Source organism: Cryptomeria japonica, chromosome 2 (genome assembly GCF_030272615.1).
Source record: "Cryptomeria japonica chromosome 2, Sugi_1.0, whole genome shotgun sequence".
In the NCBI taxonomy this organism is placed as follows: Eukaryota; Viridiplantae; Streptophyta; class Pinopsida; order Cupressales; family Cupressaceae; genus Cryptomeria; species Cryptomeria japonica.
This window is the reverse complement of record NC_081406.1, coordinates 546,897,027-546,913,513: the sequence shown is the minus strand read 5'-3', so window position 1 is coordinate 546,913,513 and position 16,487 is coordinate 546,897,027.

The window sequence follows — 16,487 nt, the reverse complement described above, 5'->3', positions numbered from 1 at the left end:
TATTCCAGATCAGCAGGGCATGCTATGGAGATGATTAATTATTGTTGTAAATGCATTAAGCCGACATGTTCAATTGGTTATTGCATCGGATATTATAATATTTGTAAAAAAAAATTATTGTAATATCTTGTAGAGCCGACCTACTAAAATTAGTCTTAGGTTATGGTATAAATGTAAGATCTTATTTGTAAGATCAAGTGTGGAATGCGAAAAAGAATTGTGTGAAGGTATATGCAAGATTAAGCAGTGCAATACATGCAGACATCATTTGAAGAAGAAGCTAGGTTTTTGTGAAAGCATATCAGCATTACACCGGTACTGAATCCAGCATATGAAGATTCTATTTTGTGTAGTACATTCTTATTGGATTTAACCATCCAACAGTAGTCAGTGTGACTCCCATTTTGTGATTGAGTAGTGAGCTCTAGGCTGTTGGCCTTTCTGCATGTGCAGACCCCATTTATGTACACTTACTATCTACAGTAGAATCATCTGATTATGGGTAAGGTTTCCCATGGTGGTTTTTCCCCTTATAGGGTTTCCACATATAAATATTGGTGTTATGTGTTGTGGATGACTTTGTGTTTATGTTTCATGCATTAATCTTTACCGGTATAGCAATTAACTATTAAAATTGTCTACTGGCATACTTAACTAGTTTACCGGTATTAAGCATTAAGTTGGTTAAGTTGTTTTTGGTTTGAATTTATCTGACAACTGATTCACCCCCCCCCCCCCTCTCAGTTGTCTCTAGGACCTAACAATTGGTATCAGAGCCTAGTCCTCTTTTGCAGAAGTTTAACAGCTTGAGGAGATCCAATGTCTACTAACTATTTCAGGAAGGACAGTCCTAAACTTGACAAAACCAACTATGGCATATGGAAGATCAGAATGGAGACACATCTAAATTGCATTGGAAAAGACATCTAGGAAATTACAAAGAATAGTTATACTGTTGTTGTACCAGGTCAGCCCAATCCAACTAACTTGACAAAAGATGAAGAAAATGATTGCAAAGCAAGAGAAGCACTTTTGAGCACATTATCGGATCAACAAATCATGGGACTATCAGATAGGTCTACTACTAAAGCTATCTCGGATCATTTGGAAACACTGAATGAAGGAGATTCCATAGTCAAAATTGAAAAACTTGAAAGCTTCTAGGTCAGGTATGAACATCTGAAAATGGAAGAAGATGAAAGGATTTCTGCTTTTATGGAAAGAGTAAATGAAATTGTTTTGGGTATTAAATATTGTGGAGGAACCTTAAGTGAGGATTAACTTGTTTCAAAACTTTTAAGAGGATTGCCATCAGCATATAAAATGAAGGTTACTGCTATAAATGAGTTGAGAACAATGCCTAACACATCAGTTACTAGGGATACATTAATTGGGAAACTTTCAACTTTTGAAATTGAAGAATTTGGTCTTGTTGCTACTATTAAGACATATTTAGCCTTTAAAGCATCAACATCATCTGCTCCATCATTTGACAAATCTGATTGGAAAGCCTTTTATGCAAGAGAACTTGAAGAAAGTAGGAAAGAAAATGAAGAACTTGAAGAACTTGAAGCATCGTTTGTAAGGAAAATGCCTAAAGGTCCAATCGGAAGTAATTATGAAGGTAAAGCACCCTTTAAATGTTTTAACTGCAATAAGATTGGTCATATGGCTTTGAGATGCCCTGATAGACATGCTAGACTAAGAGAAGAAGCTAGAAGAACATACAAGCCTAATCCTGAATATCAGAGATACAGATTTAAGAAGAATAAAGACAAATCTTGTTACATTGTTGATGAAGGTGTGACTGATGATTCTAATGAGGATCCAACAGATAATGGATGGGTTTTTATTTCTATAACAAAAGATCAACCGGCACCTACTGCTCAACTGATAGTACAGGCTCTGGCAGCTAAAGTCGAAGTAAAGGATGAATGGATCATTGACTTAGGATGCTCACATCATATGACAGGAGACAAAGGTAAATTCTTGAACTTTCAAGAATACAATGGAGGCTTAGTAAGATTTGGAAATGACAAAGCCTGTTCAATCAAAGGTAAGGGTACAATATCTCTTTATGGTAAGCATAACACTAACAATGTTTACTATGTTGAAGGATTAAAGCATAATCTTTTAAGTGTTGGTCAATTAGTTGAGAAAGGATTTCAGTTACAATTTAAAAATGGAAAATGCAAAATCATGAATAGAACTGGTTTGGAAATTGCAACCGGTAATCAGACTAGAGGTAATATATTTCATTTGAATAACAGTGAAAAGATATGCTTGATTGCACATATAGATGAAAGTTGGTTATGACATAAGAGACTCTGTCATGTAAAGTTTGATTGCATGGTAAAGATCAGTACTACTAAGGCTATTAGAGACTTACCTAAAATTGTCAAACCTCAGAATACAATGTGTAAGGAATGTCAATTTGGAAAACAAGTTAGAGCTAGTTTCAAAAGTATTCCAGAAAAATCCAATAATGCTCTTGATTTGATTCGCACTAATTTATGTGGTCCAGCTAGAACTAAAAGCTTACAAGGTGATAGATATTTCATGCTAATAATTTATGACTATTCTAGAATGTGTTAGGTTACTTTTCTTAGAGAAAAATCAGAAGCACTTGGAAAGTTCAATCTATTCAAAGCAATGGTTGAAAATGAAACTGGTAAGATAATCAAATACTTAAGATCAGATCAAGGAGGAGAATTCACATCTAAGGAATTTAATACATTCTCTGAAGTGAATGGAATCATAAGACAACTATCAACACCTCGAACACCACAGCGGAATGGAGTTGTTGAAAGGAAAAATAGAACTATCTTGGATGTATCAAGAAGTATGTTATCATAAGCAAATTTACCACGTGTATTGGAGAGAAGCAGTCAGTACAATGGTCTATACATTCAACAAAGCTCACATGAAAGGTGAAACCGGTAAGGCCCCTCATGAACTATGGTTTGGTAATACTCCTACTCTTAAGTGTTTCAGAATTTTTGGAAGTAAATGTTATATCAAAAGAGATGAGTATATTGGTAAATTTGATCCTAGAAGTGATGAAGGAATATTTCTTGGTTATTCATCTAAGAGAAAGGCATATAGATGTTTTAACAAGAGATTGCAGAAAATTGTTGAGAGTACAAATGTAAAGATTGATGAACAATTCAAAGGAACTACAAGGTATATAGACTCTGAACCAGCAACAGAAATTGTGACAAATGAACCTACACTAAATCCATTGGTATAGAATGAAGATCCAGTTACCCCGGTACCATTTGAGGATTCCACAATAATTGAAGAACAACAGCAAACAAAGACACCCCGGTATGTAAGATTGAATCATTCTGAAGATTAGATAATTGGAAACAAATTTAAAGGAGTTATGACAAGAGGAAGATTGGCAAATGAAGAGGTATGTCTTATTTCTCAAATTGAACCATCATCTATTAATGAGGCATGTGAAGATAAATTTTGGATTAAAGCTATGGAAGAAGAATTAGAACAAATTGAGAAAAATAACACTTGGACATTAGTTCCCCCGCCTAAAGATAAAAATATAATTGGAACCAAATGGGTATTCATAAACAAACTTAATGAAGATGGTAAGGTTGTCATAAATAAAGAAAGACTAGTGTGTAAGGGATATTCTCAGAAGGAAGGAGTTGATTACAATGAAACCTTTGCACTGGTAGCTAGAATTGAGGCAATCAGATTATTCTTGGCTATTGCAGCGCACAAGAACTACAAAGTTTATCAAATGGATATTAAATGTGCATTTTTGAATGGATATCTTGAAGAGGAAGTCTATATTGAACAACCTGATAGATTTTCTTTGATAGATGACAATGATATGGTTTGTAGGTTAAGAAAAGCTCTGTATGAATTAAAACAAGCTCCAAGAGCTTGGTATGCAAGATTGGATAAGCATCTTTTAAAGATTGGTTTTACTAAAGAAAATGTAGACAACAATTTATATTACAAAATAACTAATGATGACATCTTGATTATAGAAGTATTTTTTGATGATATAATCTTTGGAGGAGAAGATGGATTATCTAAAGAATTTTCTATTAAAATGCAGCAAGAATTTGAAATTTCTATGATTGGAAAAATAAATAAAAAATTAGGATTATAGATTTCACATACTAACAAAGGTATATTCTTGAGTCAATCCAAATACTTGAAAGAGTTACTAAAGAAATTTGGGATGGAGAACTCTAAACCTGTAAGCACACCTATGACTACAAATGACAAATTATCTCAAAGGGATGAATCTACACCTATTAATCCAACAAGATACAAATATATGATAGGAGGTTTACTGTACTTGACACAAACCAGACCTGATATTGTGAATGCAGTATGTGTTTTTTCAAGATTTCAAAGTAATCCTAGAGAAAATCATGAATCGGCAATAAAAAGGATTTTCCGGTACTTACAAGGCACTATAAATCTTGGATTATGGTATCCTAGAGATGAAAACTTTGAATTATGTGCATACACAAATGCAAATTGGGCAGGAGATGTGGATGATAGGAAAAGCACCACCGGCGGAGCATTCTTTCTTGGAAACATATTAGTTTCTTGGTTAAGTAAGAAATAGAGTTGTACATCTTTATCAACAGCAGAATCAGAATATGTTGCAGTAGCAACTAACTGTACACAGGTACTATGGCTTAAGAAAATGTTAAAACACATAAAGTTAAAATGCAAGGAACCTATTACTATATATTGTGATAACACTATAGCAATTGATATATCTAAGAATCCAGTACTACATTCTAAAACAAAACATGTTTCTATCAAACTGAATTTTCTAAGGGAAAAAGTTGAAGAAAAGGAGATAAAACTGGTTTATGTGAATACTAAAGAACAGCTTGCAGATATCATTACAAAACCTTTGCCCAAGGAGACTTTTGAATATCTCAGAGGTCAGCTTGGAGTCATTCCACCACCGATAGAGACTTAGACAGTTGATGATTATCATCAACCAACATAATTAACAAACAAATCTTTTACTCTGGTCTTTGATGAGGAAGCTACTTCTCAGGGGGAGTAGTTGGCATATTGAATTGATTGGTATTTTGTATATGAACTTAGTTCTTACTTTGGCATTTAATGTCAAAGGGGAGAGAGATATCTATGGAAAACACATTATCTTTTGAGGAGAGATTGGTATTGAAAAACTTTCGGGGAGAGATTGTTGTTTGGGAGAGACTATTACTCTCTGTATTCCCAGGAGGAGAGATTATTGTTTGGGAGAGACTATTACTCTCTATATGTATTTTGATTTCTAGTTATAATCTTTTTGGAGATTGTTGGTTTTTTGTATTTGGCATTTTTGTTTTGGCACTTTGATGGTTTTTCCATCTTGTGTTACCATCAATGCCAAAGAGGGAGATTGTTGGTATTTTGGTATGGTTTTGTCATTTATGTCAACACCTACTAAAACACTAGCACTTTGGAGATCCAACAGCATTCACCGGCAAGCAAGTAACTTTTGCATAGTTACTGGTATATGGTTCACCAGTGGAATATAATGATCACCGACACTTGGAATGGCATGGAAGACACATGTTATGTCGAAGACATCGCTTCGACATCTTGTCCTAGAGTTTTGTTCATTGGTACATTCACAGTTGCATATTTTCTTTTACCGGCAAATAGGTCCAAGGTTATCTAGGGTTACACCGGCAAGTTTATCTTTTCCAGATCAGCATGGCATGCTATGGAGATGATTAATTATTGTTGTAAATGCATTAAGCCAGCATGTTCAATCGGTTATTGCATCGGATATTATATTGTTTGTAAAATGTTTTTTATTGTAATATCTTGTAGAGCCAACCTCCTAAAATTAGTCTTAGGCTATGGTATAAATGTAAGATCTTATTTGTAAGATCAAGTGTGCAATGTGAAAAAGAATTGTGTGAAGGTATATGCGAGATGCAGTGCAGTACACGCAGACATCATTTGAAGGTGAAGCTAGATTTTTGTGAAATCATATCAGCATTACACCGGTAATGAATCCAACATATGAAGATGTTATTTTGTGTAGTACATTCTTATTGGATTTAACCATCCAACTATAGTCAGTGTGACTCCCATTTTGTGATTGAGCAGTGAGCTCTAGGTTGTTGTCCTTTCTGCATGTGCAGACCCCATTTATGTACACTTACTATCTGCAGTAGTATCATCTAATTGTGGGTAAGGTTTCCCACCATGGTTTTTCCCCTTACAGGGTTTCCACATACAAATATTGGTGCTATGTGTTGTGGATGACTTTTTGTTTATGTTTAATGTATTAATCTTTACCGATATAGCAATTAACTATTAAAACTGTCTACCAGCATACTTAACTAGTATACCGGTATTAATCATTAAGTTGGTTAAGCTGTTTTTGGTTTGAATTTATTTGACAACTAATTCAACCCCCCCCCCCCCCCTCTCAATTGTCTCCGGGACCTAACATATTACCTCCCAATTTGATTGATAAAACTTATCTATGGGGTTTTTCAGATGGGTTGTGTGATGGTAATCCTAGTTTTTGTGGGTTAGAAGAAATATTATTTTTTAATCCCGAACATTATATCACTTTCAGCATTGAATTGAGTAGTGGTACAAATAACTTTATAGAGATCATGGCTTGTAAACTTTTGCTAACTTTGGCAAAGGACAAAAGTTTAGATAAGTTTTAATTATTTGGAGATTCAAAATTCATAATCAAATAGAAAAATGGGATCTATAGACTAGAATATTTTTGTCTATCTTGATAGGGTGTCTCTTTCCTTTGGTCATATGTCCCTTGTTCATGTTTATAGAGAGTATAATTAGGAAGTTGATGCACTTTGCAAGGAAAGTTTACAACTACTTGTGAATAGATGGGATATTACTTAACACTTTGTAAATTCTTCCTTCCCAACAAACACGCTCTTACTGATTAATCAATCTTGATCCTCTTTGTTCTCTCTTTTCTATTGTATTTTTTCTTTTCAAACTTTAGGGCCTTTTCTTTCCTTAGTGGCCTTCCTAGAATCTATTTTTGGGTTTTCTTCCATGTTGCCTACTATTTTATGCTTTTAGTGGTTGTGGCGATGCTCTTATCACCTTTCTTTTCCATTTTTTCTTTTTCGTTTATCTATTTTTTTCTTCCATGCAAAACATTTTAGCTTCTACATTATATAACCTTATTTTATTAATATGATCTTACGATTATTTTTTCAAGATAAAAAAAACTCTATAAGATAAAATATAAACACTACCCCCATGGAAACAAAATCTAGTCAGAATCATGCCAAATTCATCATGAAATTGAAGGTAGAGTTGGCCAACTAACAATCTCTAGTTCTAGATAACTCTTCCATTCTTCTATCTCTCCTGGAGATAAGAAGAGTGTTCTTCAATATCTTTATAGGATAAATAAAATAAAAATATGGTTCACATGGTTTAGCCAAATCCTATGATAAGGACACTTCAAATTGTTAGCACTACTTGTCCTTCATACTTATCTTACTCGCCTTTAAGACCAAAAATATGTCAATAATGTAAATTAATCAATAGCTTGTGATGCAACTTAAATATAAAACTTGGTTGATATGCCCATATGTAAAAACCTTATGATATCAAGTGCTTATGTATAATCTAGTACCTAGAGACATACACAACACACAAAAATGGCTACAAATGTGTGCTCTCAAAGAACTTGAAGTTAAGAACTATGTAATATTAAGGTTTTTAGACTAGTAAAACATAAAATTATCAAAAAAATAGAGTTGTAGATAGATTATTTGTCATTCTAAATTTTAATGAAATGGATCAAAATATAATTTTGATCCATGGAAAATAAATTAAATGTTGGAATCAAGGAACACTAAGAGGGGGCAATGAATCAGTGTTCTACCGGCTATCTGATTTTCAAATTTAACTTTAAGCCACTAGAAGCATAAGCATAAAACTGAAATGCAGAAACTTAAAATAACCAACCACAAAATCATAACACCAAGGTTTTTACGTAAGCCATGGTGGGATTTTAACCCACAATATTATTCCATTATAGCTAGTAGAAAAACAATATTACAATATGGGGAATGCACAGTCATTCAGCCACACTTCCTGGAGCTTACAACTCAAATACAATAAGGGCTACAACCTCGGAAGGCTCACTACCTTACAGATCAAATACAAAGATAGATTACAATGAATGAACTCCAAAATAGCATCTAAAATGCCTGGATGAGTTCCAGTTAAGTGCCAAATACTCTGATTGTATCACCTTTGCTTTTATGCTTTGTTCATTGTCTCAGTCAACTACCAGATCAAGAATGTCATCTATCACTAATATTTATTGTCCTTTTTACCTTTATTGAGGTTGTTCTCATACATTTCATTCACTTTGTCTATGAGTATATCTCAACCAATTCACTATTGTAAGTAGAAATAAAAGATTAGTCTCATCCCTTTTACTATATTAGACCTTCATAGTAATCTTTGCAATATATCATTTCCTTCCAATTATATGGAATAATGATTTTATTTTTATGGAATGTGATGAAGGCTTGAGTGTGTCTTCTTGAACTCACTTATTATCAGCTCCTCTATGATTACCTTAGATCTTTGTGGCTAAGAATTGTTCTTGATGAACTTATGCTCTTTATTGATTTCTTTTACTACCATTATATTATCCTGAAAAAGGCTTGTTCAATGCTCCCTTAGCATGCATGTGCTCTCTTTGTATTGATATAGGGCTACTCATTAATGTATATATGGATTTCCCTTATTCACTATGTTGTGATAGTCATTTGCAGATTTGGGACTATCATCTTTCATAATTTGATGTCTTTAAGATGTGGGTACATTGCTTGACAAGAAAAGCTCAAGCATTTGTGAAGTTCAAATAGTTTAAACCTCTTGTTGAATGGTCATCCAGTTGTTCTCTAAATGCAAAATGCTCAAGTAAATGAGAAATTAACTCAAAATGGTTTATCCACAACTAAAAGAAAACAACTAACCACTACATATATGCATTAACAAAACAGTGTTGTATAGAGACCTAATCATGCCTTCACGGATATGTAGATCAAGTTCCTACATTTTGGAGAAAAGCAATTCACACAATAATATATTTGTTGAACACAACCACCACAAAGATTTGGTTATGGAATAATATATTTGTTGTTAACTTTATCATGGAGGATTTGGTTATGCTTGTTACAATCAAGGTTTGACCAAACTAATTATTAAATATACAAATGAAGAGTGTGGTTGGTTGGTGACTAATTACTCTTTTTAACACCATTTACAAGATCATATCTAAATCAAGTGTCTCAAGAATTAAGCTACTACTAAGAAGATAGTTTGCCTAAAGCAAATGGGTTTCTTGGGTGGCTATTTATTGTAGATAACATAGTTCCTTCATGAGAATCAATCAATTTGGACCATGTATAACTCACATTTGTGGCATGTCACTAATGAAATTCCTTAGTACTTGTTTGAGTACTATCTCCTCTATTGTTTTCTATCCACTTTTGTGTCCTTAGAAAAAATAATAGATTAATGAGAAGGTGGAAAAGATGGATTCGCCTAAGAGGGAGTGGATTTTCCCAATAATATGTTAGATTCTCCCAAGGATGGATGGACTATACACTTGAAAGGTAGATGATTAAGGATGATGACAAGGTGAATTTTCCTTAGAATGATAGGGTTGATTTTCCTAAGAACAAGTAGATTCATGTAAACTAGAGGATACAAATTTGGACAAAATAATGGAAGGAGACTAAAACTAGATAGATTCACCTAAATGGGAGTGTAGTCATCTAAGAATAGGAAAACATCACCATTTGCGTAAGAAAGATGGATAAGATAAATGATTTATGTGAAATAGATTCACCTAAGAGAAAGTAGATTCACATAAGGATAGGTGGATTTTCCTAAAGATGAAGGGATAAGACTTAACAAAAAGAGGACTTAGGATGATGACAAGGAGGATTCATTTAAGGATATGGCATATTCACCTAAGGGATAGTGTATTCTCCCAAGAGTATGGAAAAATTATTGATTGGTGGAATGACATACTAGATCAAGGAATGATACAAGGGTAGATTCACCTAAATATAGGGTAAATTCAGCTAAAAGGGTACCCATGAGATTGTGGTACTGAGTACCTATCTATGGATGGTGTATTTGGATACAAGTATGATGAAACCATGCTTGTGTATGATGAAACAAAGTCCAAATCTCTATTATAGGTCCAACATAATCTCTATTTTTTGAGACACCATTTTATTAGCATATCCAATTAGGGTAATTTATGGGTTTAATTATGGATCATGTTGTCTATTTACATGCACTATTGAACTTATTTGGATGTATTGTGATTATTTTAATTTTGAAGTTATAAATAAATTATGTTTGTACCTTAGAAAGGGTAACTCCAATTGATGTTTGGGCAGTTTATTTGAAAACTTATGGTGATTATTTCCCTATGTAATGTAATGGAGTTAATTTTCACACTAAGTAATTAACTAGAAAAATGAATTTGTATTGTTGTACAAGTATGATGAAACCATGCTTGTGTGTTTACATGTTTGTGCATCCTATTGAGAACCAACCTCGTCATTGAGGAACTCAATAAATGTGGTGTTAAGTAGAAGAATGGAAAACTCAAGAAGCTATGGTGACATATTGTGGCATTAGTAGGGATTATCTCTATTGACCACACCTTTCAAATATAGTATCCCCTAGTTCTCCTCATAGAATGGACCATTGGATGGCTCATAGTGGTATCCTATCCTACATTTATCTTGATGGCATTGCTGATAGTTGGTATGTGGTTCTTGGTACGGGTTTCCTCTTACCCTATTATCTTATTTATATCTTTGTTCCAACATGTGGAGATTGATTTTTGTCATGCTATGATGATTTTCATGTTTGCATGTGTTTTGACACTATCCAAATAGATATGATGTCACACCATACTTATGTTTTGATATAGTGTAGGTGATGGTTACATGTTGTTGATGGTAGCGATTTGGGTTCAAAGACACAATTCCACACACACACAAATATTTGAAGATGCATTTTATATTATTCCTTCTTAGTGGCGATTAGTGTTGGAAGATTTGCACACATGTAGAGAGGAACTCATGTTAGATACAATAGGTTGTGTTTGATAACATATGAATGTGCCTCATGATGTATACATATAGCTTTGGTGTGTGACATGCATACACATTTTTCCATAAGACACATTGCTATGTGGCATGTGCCCTATGCATGTCTTCTTTGTGAGGCACATTGCTATGTGTAATGTAGCCCTAGGTGTGTCTTCTCTATGAGGTGTATTGCCATGATATGTTAGGATTCGTAGTGTGCAGGCCACAAATGCATGCATGAGGGACTATTATTATAGTCATGTTTTTTGGGCATGTAGCCTAGGCATGTCTTCTCCATTAGGTACATGGCCATGCCATGTGGGAGTTTTTGTGTTCATGCCACAAATGCACACATGAGGGACTAATATTGGAGTCATGATGAATCTTCACTCTATTTAGCCACAATTTCTAGTCGTATAGTTATGTAATGTGCACTTTTAAGGATTGTTAAGTTTCCTTCAATTATTGATGATCTCTCATCTTTGTTGCATGGGCCAACAATTTTATTTTATCTTGTTTGAATTAGTTTAATCACTATTGTGTAGTTATTGTGGCTATGTTTGATTTGCTATCAGAATTGAACACATTTATTTGACTTATTATTGGTACTATTTTTTCTTTCTTTCAATATTTATGATCTTTGGTAGTTTAGTGAAACTCTTGCTATTTTTAAATGTTGCCTTCTTTGTTGTGATGTGATTCCTCACCAAGATCAACATAGATAACCTTGGATGAGTGTATATAAGGAATCAAACATTGGGAAAATTTAAGGATAGGGGTAAGTGTTTGTTGTATGGGTAGCTATGATCCACTTGTACATTCTTAGTGATTATTGACGGCTATGTCTTGGAGGCTAATCCCATTAAAAAAACAAGGGGGAAGTCATACATAATCATATGGATCCTCCCTAGTTGTGTGTGCATTCAAGACCATCATTTCATATGGTTCTTGGTTACTTTGTGAGACCATGGCATCCTCTTAGATCAATATGTGAGCCTTGTATTGTTATCCCTGCAATGTGGATGAATAAGTGTATGTTAAAATAAATGCTTTGCATGCCATATAGTTGCATATGAGTTGTTCACATCATCAGATCATGATTTAGAATATGTGAATTCTTTTATCCATGTGAAGTCGAATGATTGATTATGAAAATGTGTTATACATTGAAGCATAATCTGTAAGATGTTCTCTTCAAGAAAAAATATTTATGCTTTCATAGTGAAATGTTGACAAAATGGGGTCCTAGTCTAGGAAAGTAAACTACAAACTTATACATTCACCATTTCAAAACATTTTAGTGGGGAATAGTCAATTTGGTTCAATTTAATTCCTCTAGGAGAGACCAGCAATATGATTAATTGTTCCATTTTGATGTGATTGGATATGATTAGATATAATTTCATTGAAGATGTAAGAACTAAGTAAAATTATGCAAAATTGACAAGATTAAGCATAAACAAGCAAATAATAAAGCAAAAAGCTAACATAGAGGTAAATGTTTGGAAATAAGACTCTAAAATGAACCTAATCAGTTACCTATAGGGAAAATGAGGTTAGAGATAATCTACCTATATGGAAAGTGGTTAAACTCTACCTCTAAGTGGCTCATCTTGAGCATTGTCAGTATATGGGCATTGATGGCATATTATATCTAGTTCTATCATTTTTGTGGGTGCAAAATTAACAAGGCAAAATAGTATTAGTGGGATCATGATCTCATCAAAATGGTTTTGGCTTTGCATTTATGATAGCACATTGATCACACCTTACAAAAGGTTCCAATCTCATACATAGCATCCCAAAGTAAGGTCAATAATGATGTAACTTAATGCTTAACCTGGAGTTCTAGGTAGTCATATACCGATCATTTCCAGGATTGATACTTAAACTGGAGTTATGGGTAGTCATATACCCATGGCATAGGGTAGGGGTGACCTGCAAACAATGCTAGTTCTAGATGCCTGTTTGCTTGGTGTATAACTTGTCAAAATTAGATCGATTGGCTACAGGTCTACCATAAAGTTTCCAACTTATCACCAGTGAAAATACAAGAACAAAGGCTTAGAATACTCAAAAATGTCTCTCAAAAAGTCTACAACAGGCAAACTTTTAGTAAGAATTTGTAGACACAATGCTCAGAAATTCACACAATCAGATACATTAAATACGTTCTCTATTAAGTTCAATGTTTTAAGATGAAAAAGAAGAGTTAAATGGTTTTGGTTCGATTTGCAATTTTTGTGAAGCTTTTGCACTGAAGTTTCCATAGCCTGATTTTTTTGCCTGTGAAGAAAGACCATGTCAGATAATATCAGCAAAGAGCAAAATAAGGAGATAATTGCTAGATTATGGTCTAACTTGAAAAGAAAAGGTGATGGGAAATGTTATGGTTCCTGCAAAATTTGTAAGGGCTTAAAGACTAGAAGACTTCTAATCAAAAAAGCTAAGAAACATTGTAGGTAGCATGGTCACATTGAAGGGGGACATGTGTTGGTATTTTGGTATGGTTTTGTCATTGATGTCAACACCTACTGAAAACTAGCACTTTGAGATCTAGCAACATTCACTGGCAAGCAAGTAACTATTGCAGAGTTACTGGTATATGGTTCACCGGTAGGATATAATGTTCATCGGTATTTGGAATGATATGGAAGACACTTGGTAATGTTGAAGACATCGTGTGGACACTTTGTTTTGAAGAATTAATCATTGGTATATTCATATTTGCATATTTACTTTTACCGATAAATAGGTCCAGGTTATCTAGGGTTACACCGATAGGTTTATCTTTTCTAGATCAGCATGGCACGCTATGGAGATGATTTATTATTGATGTAAATGCATTAAGTCGACATGTTTAATCGGTTATTGCATCGGATATTATATTGTTTGTAAAATGATTTTATTGTAATATCTTGGAGAGCTGACCTACTAAAATTGGTCTTAGGGTATGGTATAAATGTAAGATCTTATTTGTAAGATCAAGTGTGGAATGCGAAAAAGAATTGAGTGAAGGAATATGCAAGATTAAGCAAAGGTATACACGAAGACATCATTTGAAGGTGAAGCTAGGTTTTTGTAGAAGCATATCAGCATTACACTGGTAATGAATCCAGCATATGAAGATGCTATTTTGTGCAATACATTCTTATTGGATTTAACCATCCAACTGTATTCAATGTGACTCCCATTTTGTGATTGAGCAGTGAGCTCTAGGCTGTTAGCCTTTCTGCATGTGCAGACCTCATTTATGTACACTTACTATCGATAGTAGTATCATCTGATTGTGGGTAAGGTTTCCCATCGTGGTTTTTTCCCTTATAAGGTTTCCGCGTACAAATATTGGTGTTATGTGTTGTGGATGACTTTATGTTTATGTTTCATGCATTAATCTTTACCGGTATAGCAATTTACTGTTAACACTGTCTACCGGCATACTTAACTGGTTTATCGATATTAAGCATTAAGTTGGTTAATTGGTTTTTGGTTTGAATTTATTAGACAACAGATTCACCCCCCCCCCCCCCCTCCCTCTCAGTTGTCTCTGGGACCTAACAATTGGTATCAGAGCCAAGTTCTCTTTTGAAGAAGTTTAGCAACTTGAGGAGATCCAATGTCTACTAATTACTTCAGGAAGGACAATCCTAAACTTGATGGAACTAACTATGGGATATGGAAGATCATAATGGAGACACATCTGAATTGCATTGGTAAAGACATCTTGGAAGTTACAAGGAATGGTTATACTATTGTTGTAGCTGGTCAGACTGCTCCAACTACCTTAGCTAAAGATGAAGAGAATGATTGCAAAGCAAGAGAAGCACTTTTGACTGCATTATCAGATCAACAAATCATGGGATTATCAGATAGGTCTACTGCTAAAGCTATTTGGGATCATTTGGAAACACTGAATGACGAAGATTCCACAGTCAAGATTGCAAAACTTGAAAACTTCTGAGTCAGGTATGAACATCTGAAAATGGAAGAAGATTCCACAATCAATAAAAGGGTTGGTCTCCATCACTTTACTTTGGGAGTTGAAGTGTATATTCTAACATGTATAATTGCAATAGAGAGGTTGTAGCTATAAAAAAAATGGAGAAGGGTGTTTAGGTGGCCTCAAAATCATTGACCTAAAGTACTAATGTCAATTTCTACTTTATAAGAGGAAAAGAGTGTAATGAAAGTAGTTTATTTTCTTAAATTAGAAGTTGGATTGACAATTAAGCAACTATATGATTGAGAGAATCAATTAGACAAAAACCAATTTATGTGGAGGTTTGAGAAGTTTTAATATTTTAGATTTAAAGTTAATTTACACAATTGTTTGCCTAATTTTAGTGCAATGTTTTTTTTTCAAATATTTAGCCTTGTGAAAATATACATGGGGATCGTGAATAGTTCATAATAAACTTTGTAAGGACAATATGTATCAATAATTTAGAATGTATAGTTATACCAATTCCAAAAGTATTGAGTAAAACTTTTGTTTAATTTTTTACAATTCCTCATTCAAGTGTTGATTTGCAAACAATTGTTTACATTATATCAATTTTAATATAATGAGAGTAGACCTCATGTACACAATTAATGCTTAAAAAAATAATGAAAAAATATTAGATATTTAATTATAAAATAAAATAAGAATTTATTTTTTTCAAAAATTATAATTGTTTTTTATAAATTAATTTAGTTACAATTTTTTAAATTATATTTATTGTAATCACATTATTTTCATTTATTTTAATTTGAGCTAAAATTAAATAATTTTCAATTTATGATTGTTATGTGTAAATCAATTTAATTAAATTATTTTTATTTATGTATTACAATCATGGAAAACATATACACACAATTTGAAATTGAGGATATCTTATGTAGTCCTCAAATCATTGGATAGTATGAATCATATTGTATAAAACTTAAATGACCTTACTAGTGATTAAAATCTTATCTTACAACTCTAGAAGATTATGGTCAATTGGATTATGGGCTATATCTTTTCTCTCTCATATGAAATTGTTATAAATGGCTCTACTTCAAATTTCTTCCGACCTTTAAGGGGTTTGAGACAGAGATACCCTCTTACTAGCTAAAAACAATAGTTCAATAAGTCATTTTTGATTGGTAGCTCCACCTTTTTGACACAACTCCCTTTTGCGGATGACAATTTACTTTTCTGGAAGGGCTCTTTGTTGGAAATGGTCAAGGTTAAGGAGATTTTGGATTTATTTTGTGCTACTATAGGTATGATGATCAATATACATAAGTATACTATCTCTTGGATTTTTTTTGTGTTGCTATAGGTATGATGATCAATTTACATACTTTAAG